This window comes from Paroedura picta, chromosome 5, assembly GCF_049243985.1.
Source record: "Paroedura picta isolate Pp20150507F chromosome 5, Ppicta_v3.0, whole genome shotgun sequence".
Taxonomy (NCBI): Eukaryota; Metazoa; Chordata; class Lepidosauria; order Squamata; family Gekkonidae; genus Paroedura; species Paroedura picta.
The window spans coordinates 92,496,542-92,509,844 of NC_135373.1; the positions used below are offsets into that span (position 1 = coordinate 92,496,542).

General features: G+C 44.5%; 1 protein-coding gene and 1 long non-coding RNA gene across 2 annotated transcripts in view; one reads left to right on the top strand and one right to left on the bottom strand.

Annotated features, from left to right (window-relative positions):
• The window catches only part of LOC143838148 (uncharacterized), a 185,254-nt gene that overhangs the window by 145,758 nt on the left and 26,193 nt on the right, over positions 1-13,303 (bottom strand). The window lies entirely within an intron of this gene.
• PLEKHG7 (pleckstrin homology and RhoGEF domain containing G7) overlaps positions 1,598-13,303 on the top strand; it is a 63,449-nt gene continuing 51,743 nt past the window's right edge. The window contains exon 1 of the mRNA XM_077339035.1: positions 1,598-1,701. The gene's annotated coding sequence lies outside the window, so the exon portion shown is untranslated. The remainder of the gene's footprint in view (positions 1,702-13,303) is intronic.

Consider the following 13,303-nt stretch of genomic DNA (forward strand, 5'->3'; position numbering starts at 1 on the left):
TGAATTAAATGAGGTTGTTGGAACACAGTAATGGTTGCATGTAATGATTAAAAAATTAAAGTTTTTTTGGTTGGTGACATATTTTGTATAGATGAGATTACTATTGCAGACATAAAGTGCTGAATTGTGGCTTAAAGCCATGATTCTATTAGAGAAGGTCATATAATGTCTTTCAGAAGATTAGTTGCTTAAGATACATACAATCACTCCTCAAGGAAAAGGAATACTAAAAAATTCATAGTTCTTTATGGTAAAGAAATAATAGCTATACTGAAATATAGTAAGAAGTTTCGCCTTTTAATACAGAAAGTTCTGGTCTTGATTAACTAAATTGCAATAAATGTTCAAGTTCATTAATATTAAAAATGCTTGTGGAATTAAACGATCAGCAACTGAGTGTTCACGGTTCTGCTTATGTGTGGGAAAGGTAAATTGCCAACTTATCGAGGACTAGTAACTCACATAGGCCCTAGGAACAGACATGATTGGAAAAGAGGGGAAAGATACCAGAACAGATGTCCATTGACTACAATTCCCAGTACAATATAGTACAAGTACAATATAGGGACCTGTCCTTCCTCTCCTACAACTGTTAGCAGAAATTACTTTGTATAGGTGTAATGTATGGCTGTGAAAGTTGGACCACAAGGAAGGCCGAGAGTCTAAGAATGTAGGCTTTTGAACTCTGGTGCTAGAGAAGACTCTTGCAAGTCCCTTGGACTGCAAGGCGAACAAATCGGTCAGTCCTAGAGGAGATCAGCCCTGACTGCTCCTTAGAAGGCCAGATCCTGAAGATGAAACTCAAATACTTTGGCCACCTCATGAGAAGGAAGGTCCATGAGGTCGTGATGGGTCGGGCACAACTTCGCACCTAACAACAATAACAGGTGTTGTCAGGGAAATAGGATGTAGGGAAATCGTTAACCTTCCTTCAGCCTAACTCACATCAAAAAAGAGATTCTCCCACAGCTTCTTTTGTATATGTTTTAGTTTTAGTTTTGCAGAACAAAAAGATAATAAAAGAAAATACAGAAAAGATTTCGTATCATTTCATTATATATATATATAATTACATATCATTATATGAAATAGAAAATATAGTTTATATATTATACTATATTATATTTACATTAAACAGAAAATATTTTCCCCCAACAGCCCCACCCCCTTTATTACATTGAAATGTTTTTGGGCCACTGTTTACAAAATACTATAAAACTTACTTCCATTGGGATACATTTCTCATTCAAAATATGACTCCTGTTTGCATTGTACACATTGTAAACATTCCCAGCTCTACATCTGGGTCACAAAGCTGAGAAGCATGCTTACTGGGCAACATGATCATGAACGTGATCTTGGGATACTTGTGTGTTGTAAGCTAAATATGAGCAGACAGTGTGATGCGGCAGTAAAGAAGGCAAATGCACTCTTGGGCTGTATCAACAGAGGCATTGCAACTAAGTCACAGGTGTCACAGTCCTGCTATATACCGCATTGGCCAGACACCCCCCCCCCTCCTCCAAGAGTACTGTGTGCAGTTCTGGAGGCTTCACTTCAAAAATGACATGGACAAAATTGAGAGGGTCAGAGGAAAGGAACAAGAATGATCCAGGGCCTGGGGATCAGCCTTATGAGGAAAGGCTGAGGGACTTGGGAATGTTCAGCCTGGAGAAGAGGTTGAGAGGTAACATGATTGCTGTAAGTATTTGAAAGGTTGTCAGAGGAGAGCAGGGAAAGGTTCCTGTTGACAGCAGAGGATAGGACCTGCAGTAATTGGTTTAAACTATGGGGAGAATGATATCGGCTAATCGGGGGGGGGGGGGATTTCATAGAGTAATTCACCAGTGGAAGGCCAGGCATACTTCCCAGGGACCCGGGATCCTCAATGGATTTATACCTGCAGAACATAAGGTGTTGATCAAATAGATGATTTTGAAGCCAAAGCGCTGCCAGTGTGAAATAATCATTTCTGAAGACCTCACTAAGGGAAGGAGAATGTTGACAAATATGCAAAAACAGAAACATTAAAATAAAGGGATTGTCATTACAGGAACATTTAGGACTGGAGTATTTATTTAAGGCTTCAAAATATTGCATTGTTTATTTTCATTTTCAAATGGCCACCCCATTTCAAGGCAATAGAAAAGACAGTAGTCTCCTGTTTTATTCACATAGAATAGTTCCACATCTTGCTGTAGCATAAGGCACATAACTGTCTAGAAGCAATTTTCAGTGAAATCTTCATTGCTGAGGCTTGCCTGTTGTATTTAAAATTGTTTCTGGTTTCTTAAAAAAAAATTCTACCAGAGAAGAATTATTCTTGGCATGTGATATATTTCTTGGGGGCTCTTCTCAGCTGCTTGTCCTAAGGTATCTATCAAAGGGAATTTGTGATCTAATATCTTTCCATGAAGAGTGATGCTATTATATACTTCAAGGAGCATTTCTGGAAGGAAAGAGGCGGATTGTTTGAAAACTAGGTAAGAGTCAGTCTGACTCTTTGTTGCTGCTATTTTTATAATTAATTTGAGCTCCATGGAAGTCCCCTTCTATTGTAGCTTTCTCCTACTTGGCCTTTATATATTTTTTTTAATAATAATTTTATTGTTTATTATTATATGAAGCATTTACAGAAAAGTTGTAAAGAAAAAGCGACCAGTTGATATGGTTTGCTATCTCTTTTAACATAGATATTTAGTTCTCATCACATATTATTCCTAGTCTAGAAGTTTTTACCATTTTTCTTAGCCAAGTGATTGTTAGTACATATGAGATCTGTTATAGGAATACATTCTGTTATTATCTTAAATGATATTAGGTCAGTCTCCTTCATAAGTTGGCCCTAACCCAAGAATTACTACTGTTGTCTTGTTAATGCCTATAAAATATGGTTTGTCATCCTCTTTTGGCATACATATTAACATACATATTCAATTCCCATCGCATATTAATCCTGATCTAGGAGTTATTACCATCTTTCTTAACAAAGTAGTTGTTGATACATAGGAAGGTATAATCTATTATAAGGATATATTCTATTATTGTCTTAAGTGATATAAAGTCAGTTCCCTTCATATATTAGACCTGTCCTAAAGGTTGCTACTGCTTTTTTTTTCTCACAAGAAGCCAGGAGAATACTCCATTGTTCAGCTCATCTTTCAGGTGGTCGCAGAAAATGAAATTGTATTTTTTTTCCATAGTAGAGTGTTTCTGATTGTCCTTCTGTCAGGGCCAGAGAAATCTCTTGCTTGATTCTTGCTTGTAATCGCCTTTGAGGGGGCTCTGAATCCTTTGTCAATCTGGATCTCTTCCTCTGGTCGCACAGAAATATCTCCTGATGGCTTCCTAGTTGCTGTCGCTTTTGAATAGACTCTTTTTATTTTGCTGATCCAAGTCATTTCCTGCTCTGAATAGACTTCCAGGTTTTTGGTACTTTCCTTCCATGAATCTGTTTTCCCAGGTTCTTTAAAGATACTTTGGGTTTTTACATCTCTGGCACTCTCTCCCTCCAGTTGATTAACTTCCAGACATTGAAGTTTCACTTGATTTACTGTTAGCTGAGCTGCGTCATCAGCTGGTCTCTCCGGATCTTGGGCTCCACCCAAAAGCTCCCCCTTAGTCCCACGAATTTCCTTTTCCAGCTTATTGACTGCTTTCAGTATCTCTGAGTTTCCTTTGCATAACAAGTGGAAAAGCTGTGCCTTAGTTAATTCTTCCATAGTTCTAGGCAGTCACAAACTATAAACAGAAAGTCTCGTGAGGTCTCGCGGGAGCACGAGCGATCCCAAATTATCAGTTTGTCGATCTCCGTATCAAGTCAAATTCTCCCACTGAACGTTCACCCATAAATCTTCAAAGCACTCTCTTTGTTTGGTTAATGGGTGTAATTAGCTGGGAGTCTCTCACTCGGGGAAAGAAGGAATTCGCTTGTAAATTGGTTGAGGGGGGGGGAGGGAAGAGCTTGTGAGAGGAGAGAGAGAAAAGCCAGAAAGCTTTCAATTCTTACTGTTGTAGGTTCCAGCTTCTGTCAGCTTCTGCTCCTATCGATCTGGTAAATGATGGTCTGGGAAGAATGTGAGGTCGGCTGGTCGTTTCAAGCTTGTAAAGTTGTTTGCGACAAAGACGCCATCTTGACCTTGAGCTCAAGCCGCTATTAATCCAGGGAGGTCTTGCTTCTCCCTATGGATCTGTAGGACCCTCAGGTCACCGTTCCCGGTTCCTGGGGCGACCGGTGAGCAGATTTGCGTATCTGTTCAGGTCAGCCAGGTGCATAAGCCCCTGACCCTCGGCATGGCTTAAGAGCTGAACTGAAGTCCAGCTTTCTTTATGGCGCCATCTTGAGGTCTCCTCCTACTTGGCCTTTATAGAGCCATGGACCATTGTGTCCCATCTGATTTAATGTATCTCCCTCTACATTGCTAATGCAGTCCTAGAAATGACTTTTAATGGTATTTCATATTGATACAATGCACCATCTGTATTATCTCCTTACAGAGTAATCTTAAATATTTCAATAAAGTCAAGTGGCTAAAGAAAGAAATCCTCCACCTCTGGAATTTTTCCAATATGAATTCTGTTTTATGTTTCACCTGAAAGTGCAATTGTTCCTATTATTGGTGTAAGGTTCTATATACATAGAATGAATTGGCACTGGAATGAGTACCGGATGTGGAATTGGGAAACATTAGTCTAAACTCCATTTGTAGGATTATTTCCTCCTTCCATCTTCCCAGCAACCCTCATAACTTCTCCCATTTTTCTGCTTCCTGCTCTTCTTCTCACCCACCTACAATCTACCCACCAAACAAATTACCTTTTATCTGTCCCCCATCATCAGCTGTATATTGCTGAGAGACAGGACTGACAATTTAAGAACCTGTATCTGCTTGTTTATTTTATTTTATTAGATTTTTATCCTGCCACTCCCCATAGGCTCATGGCGGGTTACAGAATATAAGTACATAAAAACCCCAATAAAATTACCACTAAAAATTTATAAAATCACATACACTACAAAACCCAAGATGTACCGCAATGAAACCCAATTGAAGAGGGGCCCCCTACTACCTACAGGGTAAACATAGGGTCTTGAGCCGCCACAGATGGTTCAGAAGGGGGGTCAGATCTTCTGTGCTGGCCTCAATCATGGACCTGGTGGAAGAACTCCATCTTGCAGTCCCTGCGGAACGCTGAAAGCTCCCACAGGGCCTGTAGCTCTACAAAATCCCTCTTTAGCCCTACAACCGCCCTGAGCCTTCAGGGGAAGGAGGTACATAAATATAAATAAATATAAACAAAATCCCTATCGCCTTGGAAGTGAGAGGGAAAGGGCTTCATTTGACTCTCCTCCTACTCTTCAGCCCTGCTGAGTCAGGAGTGAAGATTTGGCATGTCCTCATAGGCCAGTTTCCTTCTTATAAAGACCTCACCCCAGTGTACATGGACTTGACAGCCTGCTTAGGGCCCTTCCAGGGGGCTGGCCTCCTGCCTAGAGGAGTGGGACAGCCCTGAAGGACTTATTTCTGTTTGTCCTGAAGAACCTACCTCCATAGAATCATAGAGTTGGAAGGGACCTGCTGGGTCATCTAGTCCAACCCCCTGCACTGTGCAGGACACTCACAACCCTATCACTCATCCACTGTAACCTGCCACCCCTTTGAACCTTCACAGAATCAGCCTCTGTCAGATGGCTATCTAGCTGCTTTATCTGTTTCCAGCTTAACAGTTAGCTGTATGGTAAGTTGAACATTTAAGTGCCCACAAGCCTGGCTGAAACCTCATGCCATGTTTCAGGATCCATCAAGTACCTGACTTGTAGTGTTCTTCCCCCATTCTATCACATCCAACTCTGGTATGGATGCAGCAGCCATCAACACACTATTACAAACTCTGCTCTTCAATCCACCTGCCATGGAGGGAGGGGGGTTCCTGGAGACTGCTGATAACTTACAACAGCTGTCAGTCAGGGATACCATCACCATCTCCATCACCTTCTGGTTAATTTATAATTAATTTACTTCATTTGTACCCAACTTTTCTACTAAATGGTGACCCAAAGAAACTAATGCAATTCTTCTACAATCACAATAATCTAGTGAAGTTGATTAGACCGAGACTGTCACTGAAGTGCAGCCATTTTGGTCTAATAGCAGGGCAGACAAGCCTTTCTGTTGTGGTTGCAAACCATTTTAGCACACCATTTCACTTCCATCCAGTTCTAAGCAAGTAGAAATTAAACTGGCCAGCCAGAATCAGATTGGGTCATTTCAGGAGGCTTGGGTCACCTGTTTCAGGGAGTTCCATTCAAGAATATTCCACTCCATGCCCATGCCTACTAGCAACAATCACAAAGTGCATTGTTTCTTAAAGCTACAAGCACTGCTCTTATTATAGGGAGAGGGGATTCAACCAATGGTTTTTTTTTTGGGGGGGGGCGTTATGCATACTTGGAGCTTTTATTCTGTTTGAGCTGGCCCAAATCTCTGGATTTACATAGCCACAGATAAGACCATATTGAGAATTAGATACATATATTCATACTCAACTCTGTAAAACATTAGTTTTCAATGAATAGTCTTTCCAACTGGACAATGTTCAGCTACACAGAATAAATTCTACACAGGATTGTGGCTTCTAGATCAACCTAACAGTGTGAAAGTCAATTCAGTGTATAAATAATCAAATTTGATCTGAACACACCCTACTCAGTAATCTTGTAATTAATCTGAAAAAAAATGTCTCAAACTTTTGGTAATGAATCAACTAGAATATTATTTATAGGTACATGACAGTTTCCCCTCAAGAACTTCTCTCTCTCTCTTTCTCGGTCTCTGCTAAGTCTCAGCAATTTGCTTGTTAGGGTTACTGGGGCATGAGATTGAGGAGGAAGGCTGTAAAGAAATGGGTTGCTATAAGTACCAGTTATTTGCTCATGCTTACACAAGACTCGGCTTAATTATTTACATTCATATGGAGGGGGCATTTAAAGCTGACAAATGTCAACTTTCCTAGATCTAGATGGAGTGTGATCCTATAATAAATGGCTTGAAAGACCTACAGAACCAAGGTTACCCATGCTGAGAAGAGATTTGATTTCACTTACTTTTTCAAGTATGTATCCATGCTATGAGAGGGACAAGAATTCTTTGTCCTAGAAAGTCTCGTCTCTCCTACTGGCTTGTAAATAGATTACCTTCCTGCCTGAGGCAGCTTTTGGATTATTTCCAGTGTCAAACAAAGGAATTGTTTGGCACCAAGAGCTGACCAGTCCTCAACTCCTCATGCAATTTTTCTCATATGGTGTTTTTCATTTAAAGGTATCATAAAAGATTTTTCTCCAAATGCCATATGTCACATTGGAACCAGAATGCCACTACCCTGCAAGAAAAATTACAAAGCAGGATGAAGATAGAAAGGACCTCTCCCCCCCCCCTTTCTGCAAGCATGTGAATGTTATTGACACACTGCAGGAAGGATTTGGGTTGGGTATTTGTCAGTGAAAATCAGGCACAATTCTGTTTGAGTAGCATGGATGAGAAGAATGCGTGGTTTAAAAATTTAAATGACTACCTACTTAGATACACTCAGCAGTTTTTCCAAGGTTGGCAAATAATTGATGTGTTGAAGTTTTATAACATTTGAAACAGCAATGAACATTTACTTTTAAAAGAGAGCTACATTTATTTATGAATTGGGAGAGAGAATAAAACCAAGCAGACCAGGCTACTGAGTGACAATCCACTGTTTAGACTAGGGATAGACAAACTGCGGCCCTCCAGATGTCCATGGACAACAATTCCCGTGAGCCCCTGCCAGAAAACGCTGACAGGGCTCATGGGAATTGTAGTCATGGACATCTAGAGGGCCGCAGTTTGACTACCCCTGGTTTAAACTATAGGTTGAGTACAGTTTATCACATGCATCTATCTGTAGGGAAGTAGATAGATGTGTCTATATCTTGGTTTAAGGGCTTTTTTTGCAATTTCAAAAGCTACAGCACAAGAGCCAGTTTGGTGTAGTGGTTAGGAATGTGGACTTCTAATCTGCCATGCCAGGTTCGATTCTGCGCTCCCCACATGCAACCAGCTGGGTGACCTTGGGCTCACCACGGCACTGATAAAACTGTTCTGACCAAGCAGTGATATCAGGACTCTCTCAGCCTCACCCACCCCACAGGGTGTCTGTTGTGGGGAGAGGAATGGGAAGGCGACTGTAAGCCGCTTTGAGCCTCCTTTGGGTAGGGAAAAGTGGCATATAAGAACCAACTCTTCTTCTTCTATTTAAAATACACACAATGACCGAGACAGAAAGAGAGATTTGAAAAACATTGTACTGTAGCTTTTGACTATACATCCAAGAAAACAGCAGTGCCATATCCCCATGGCCTACAGCTGTGCATGGAATGTAAGGGGTGTGAACTCGTAGACAGTGAAAAGTGAGGACAGTCAGTCTAATAATGTGCATGCAGAACAGCTTATTCTAAACCACTTTGAGCCCAATGGGAAAGAGGCAGTCTAGAAATTTAATAATAACAATAATTATTATAAATCACAGGAACATTATAATATATACAAAGTAATTAGATGCCACATAAATAATATTTGTCCCATTTCACAATTGAAGAGCATTGAGGTACACTAACACATGATAACCCCAAGAGACTAGTCCATCTGTGGGAAAGAATTCTTAAGTACAACGCAATTCCTTATTCATCACTTGGGTTGCAGCAGCTATAAGGCCTAGATGCTAGATCAGTGGTCCCCAACCTTTTTATCACCGGGAGCCGGTCAATGCTTGACAATTTTACTCAGGCCTGGGGGAAGGGTAGTCTTTTGCCGAGGGACGTCACTGCCGCTGCCTGAGCCCCTGCTCCACTTGCTTTCCCGCTGTCCATTGAGGAGCGCTGCCAGCAGCAGCTGCGCAGTGCCATGCCGAGGGGCAGCCCCAGCCATGGCAGCCGCCAGAGAGCATCAAAGGTGAGCTGGTGGCAGAGTGGCAGGGCAGCCCCCAAGGCAGCAGCCGGGGAGGAGGACAAGGAGGAGCCACGGCCCGGTACCGACTGATCTACAAACCGGTACTGGTCCCCGGACCGGGGGTTGGGGACCACTGCGCTAGATGACCTGTGATTTGTCCTAAAAGTAGGTGGAATGGAGAAAATTGGATCAGGCCCACAGGACTGGTAGAAGTTTTCACCCTTTTCCCGCTTGCATTATTTCCCATAAATTTGCTTTCCCAACACAAAAACTGCTATTTGTTTCTCATCATAACTTTTGTCTGAAAGAACAAACCTTTGATTGATCTGCAAAATGTCATTCACAGTCGCTGGGCTCTCTTCAGACACACCACTCGTTGTTTTAAGCACTTCAGGGTTTGAACTACCACTTTTGCCCTTAATGCCATAAATTTTAGTCCAAATTCAAACAGTTAAGGTGTATCATAATGCTGTCCGATTCCACCCTCTGTGGATTTATAGTCAATAACCCCACCATTCATAGATTAAACAGTTTCCACAAGATTTCCTGCAGGATTTAAGGGGAGGAGGCTAAAACAATTTCAGACTTGCAGGTTCCCAGAAGATTGGGAACCCTTCCAGTCAAAGAGTTTGTCAGTTTGAGGTCCAAGAGCTGTCTAGCTTTTCCTTGCTTGCCAAAGACTCAACTTACTGTTGTCTTAGCTGACAAGTCCTTTCTTGCAGCACCATGGCTGAAGATAATATATAGTCAGTAACAACAAAACACATACCATATTGTATGTGCATACACATAAAACCTTTTATTACCTTTCTGATTAATAGTATACAGAAGTATTTATAATCTGTTTTCTGAGTCTTCAAAAGTTTGGCCTACCCTTTGATTCCAAAGGTTATATTTACCACAGCTGACATGGGTTATATGTTATCTACAAAAAGCAATAAGCTTTTGCATTGAAATTTTAGGGCTGCGATCATCTCAGGACTGCTAAACAGCATAAACTCCACTAGTAACCCACCAAAGGCAAGCATGTGATTGCCAAGGACAAGTAAACAAAGCTTTGAAAGCTTTCATTGAAGATTTGGCATCTGATTTTGTTCTTGGTAATTACCAGATAATATGCAGTTAAGTATTTTAACTACCTTTTTTGTTTCTAATGTTTCTCCAGTTAATTGTATTTTTATTTTGAAGGGGAAAAAGGATTTGTTTTATGTAACCCCAAAACAGATTTAACCCCAGAAACCAGTTCAGGGTACATCTGTGTGAGGAATCAGAATCTCTTTTCTAATACCCCAATAGTAATTAAGCCCGCTGTAGTTTAAATACAGCGGGCGCTAGGACAGCAATGGGGGCTTGGGGGTGGCTGTGGGGCCTGGGAGCGGCCGGGCGCGGTCCAGAGGCTTTGGATGGGCCGAGGCAAGGGCGTCCCGTGTTGGCTGGGGGCTTGTGCGGATGTCTCACAGGCCGTACCTGAGGCATCGGTGGGTGTGGAGGTGGCTCGTCAGTGGCAGAGAGGCGAACTGGCGGATGTCCTAGCGGCGGCGTCTCTAGCGTTGCGGCCGCGGCCTGTGCTGGAGCCAGCCGCTGGCAGCAGAGGCAGTGGCCGTAGTGTGGCTGGCGCCACTGGCGGAGGGGCCACCATTGGAGGCGAGGCGGTGGGCAGCAGCACCTGGAGGCTTCGCGGGGCGGCGTGGAGGTCCTCTCTCCATGCGAAGGCAGGTGCGGTGCTGGCGCGGCTGTCGGAGGGGCCAGTGCCGCAGGGTAAGGCGGCGCCGGGTCGGGGGCTGTGTCGGCGGTGGCAGGAGGCTGAGGAGCGGCCGCAGTAGATAGGGAACTGCGTGGGCCGTTTCACGGCAAGGGAGGCATGGCCATTGCCGGTGTGCCGGCGGCCTGATGCGTCAGAGGCGCTTTGCGCCTCTCAACGCTTCAGGCCGCCGGCAAGGGAGCAATTGCGAGCCTTGCCAGCAGGCGGCCAATCGGAAGGCCCAATCACGCCTGCCGATTGGGCCCTCCAATTGTCAGTCCGGAGGAAGGGGCCAATTGGCACCCTTCCTCATCCCAGACAGAGCCCGCCCTAACTCCTCCCCCCAGCCCTTAGTGCATTATTTAGTCCGTGGCACCTGCGGCGCCGTGGGCAGTGTTAAGATATTGGCACCTTGGAACTTGCAGTGTCTGGTGGGGGGGGGACAGGGATGTACCTTCCGCATAATCTCTGTGGATTCTTATCAAATTGGCTTTTATTTCCTGCAGCGTACAAGATAAGGGACTTCTACAGACAAGTATTAAAACAGAGCATATATCTTTTGGACTTTATGCCAATAAAGGTACTCTGAATCTGAATCTTTTGGACATGTTTTGGGCATCTTCCACAGTAAAAAAGTTCTACTTATAGATATGTCTGAAATAATGTAACCTAATTTACCCCCTGCCTCTGCTCAAACTGTTGATGTATCTGCGCATATCATTACCATGTTCACATGAAAGAGTTTGATTATTAGGATTTCACAAGTAGGGATTCACAGGGGAGATATCACTCTCCCCCGCCCCATTTCCTCTTTCCCTTCCCTGAAATCCCTCATAGCTTCTATTCCTCTTGCTTTCTTCTTTCCTTCCCACCCAACAGCCAACCTACCTTGATCTGTCCCATCTTCAACTTTCCCGCTCCCTACAGGAGTCTCTACCAAGGAAAACAATGGCAGTGTTGTGTGGTTGCCTGTTCACATGGTAGGGAACCCTCATTATTATTACTACTAGCTTCAAAGCCCGTTCCTAAGAATGGGTCCTCTCCCCTGGCCCCCCAGCCAGGCAGCTTAAAGTGGCTTTGGACCGCAGCTCGCAGCCGGATCAAGTGGGGCAGGTGGGGGCTGGCCAGCTTGTTAGCAGGGCCGGGACAGAGCTCCTTAACAGGCATTCAGCAGGCAGGGAGGCCCTAGCAGGCCCTGTGTAGCAGGCCAAGAGGCCCTCGTTAGCAGACCTTCCTCCACAACCTTTTGCCCAGGGCCCTCTCCCCTTACCTGCTGCTGGATCCATGCACTGAGGCACATCTGAGAACAAAGAGGCTAGAGTCCAGGGACAGAGGATGGGGGCTGCAGGGTCAAGGCCAACCCTGATTTGTCCTATTCCAACAGCCGCACATGTCCCACCCTCCAAGGCTGATTCACAAATATATAGAGGAAGCATGGATAAGGATTGTTGTTTATTCAGTTTCTGTACCAGCTTCCCAGAACTGGCTCAGAGAGATGTCAATAGCTATTATCAATTAACAAGCAGTTAAAATCAACAAAATAACATTAAAAATTTAAAAACCTATTCACAAATCAGCAGCATCTAGATGAACAGCAGCAATGATTTGTTGCCTTTCTGTCTTGAAGTTGGTCACTACCAATAAGTCTTTTCCAGGTTGTGTGTCTCTATGAGAGTGTTGTCAGGGAGGGCTTGTAAGGTGTTATGAGGTTATTGGCCCCAACCAAAGGCTTGGTGGAAGAGCTCTGTCTAACAGGCCTCCTGGCAATCCCTATATCCTCTCAATTTTACCTTGTTCTCAGCTATTCATCAACCTACCTTTTCTCTGCATCTAATCTTCGGCTAAATTTATTATTTATTTACTTCATTTACTGCAGGCTGGATTTTCAGATGTTTGGGTGTATAAGCATTTGGTTAGAAAACTGCGCTCAAAGAGTAGTTGCCAGTGGTATTTCATCAGATTTATTTATTTATATTTATACTAGTAATCAAGCCCGCTGCAGCTAAATGCAGCGGGCGCTAGGCAGTTACTGTGGGTGGGTCATGGGAATTGTATTCCATGGACCGGAGCTTGACTCTACCTGAGGGCCAGAGCTTGACTCGACCTGAGTGACCCTCTACCTCCCCCCAGTCGAGGCCGCCATGGCAACCCCTTGCTGTCGTCTGGCTGGAAACCAGGCCCCGCCCCTCACCTGCAGTCTCTCCAGCGGCGGTAGCAGGTGCCGGAATCGCTGGATGGGATCGAAGCCCTGTGGCCGCGCGGCCACCTGGAGGCCGGATGGGGCCTGTAGTTGAGGGGCGGCGACCGCCGCGGAGGCCTGGGCGGTCGGCTGCTGGCCGGGAGGCACCCCGGGGGCGGCGGGAGGCGCGGCCTGGGGCAGCTGTTGCTGCTGCTGCTGCCGAGGCGCCACCGCCGCCATGCTGCTTTGTTGGCACGCTCCAGTCGTGCGGAGCGGAAGTGCCCTGGTAGCGGCGAACTCCATTTCCCAGCAGGGGCAGCGCCGCGGCCGGAAGTGCCCCGTAGCGGCGCCGACGGTCTCCCTTCGCCGGTCCCAGGATCGCGATGGCGCCCACCATCCAGACCCAGG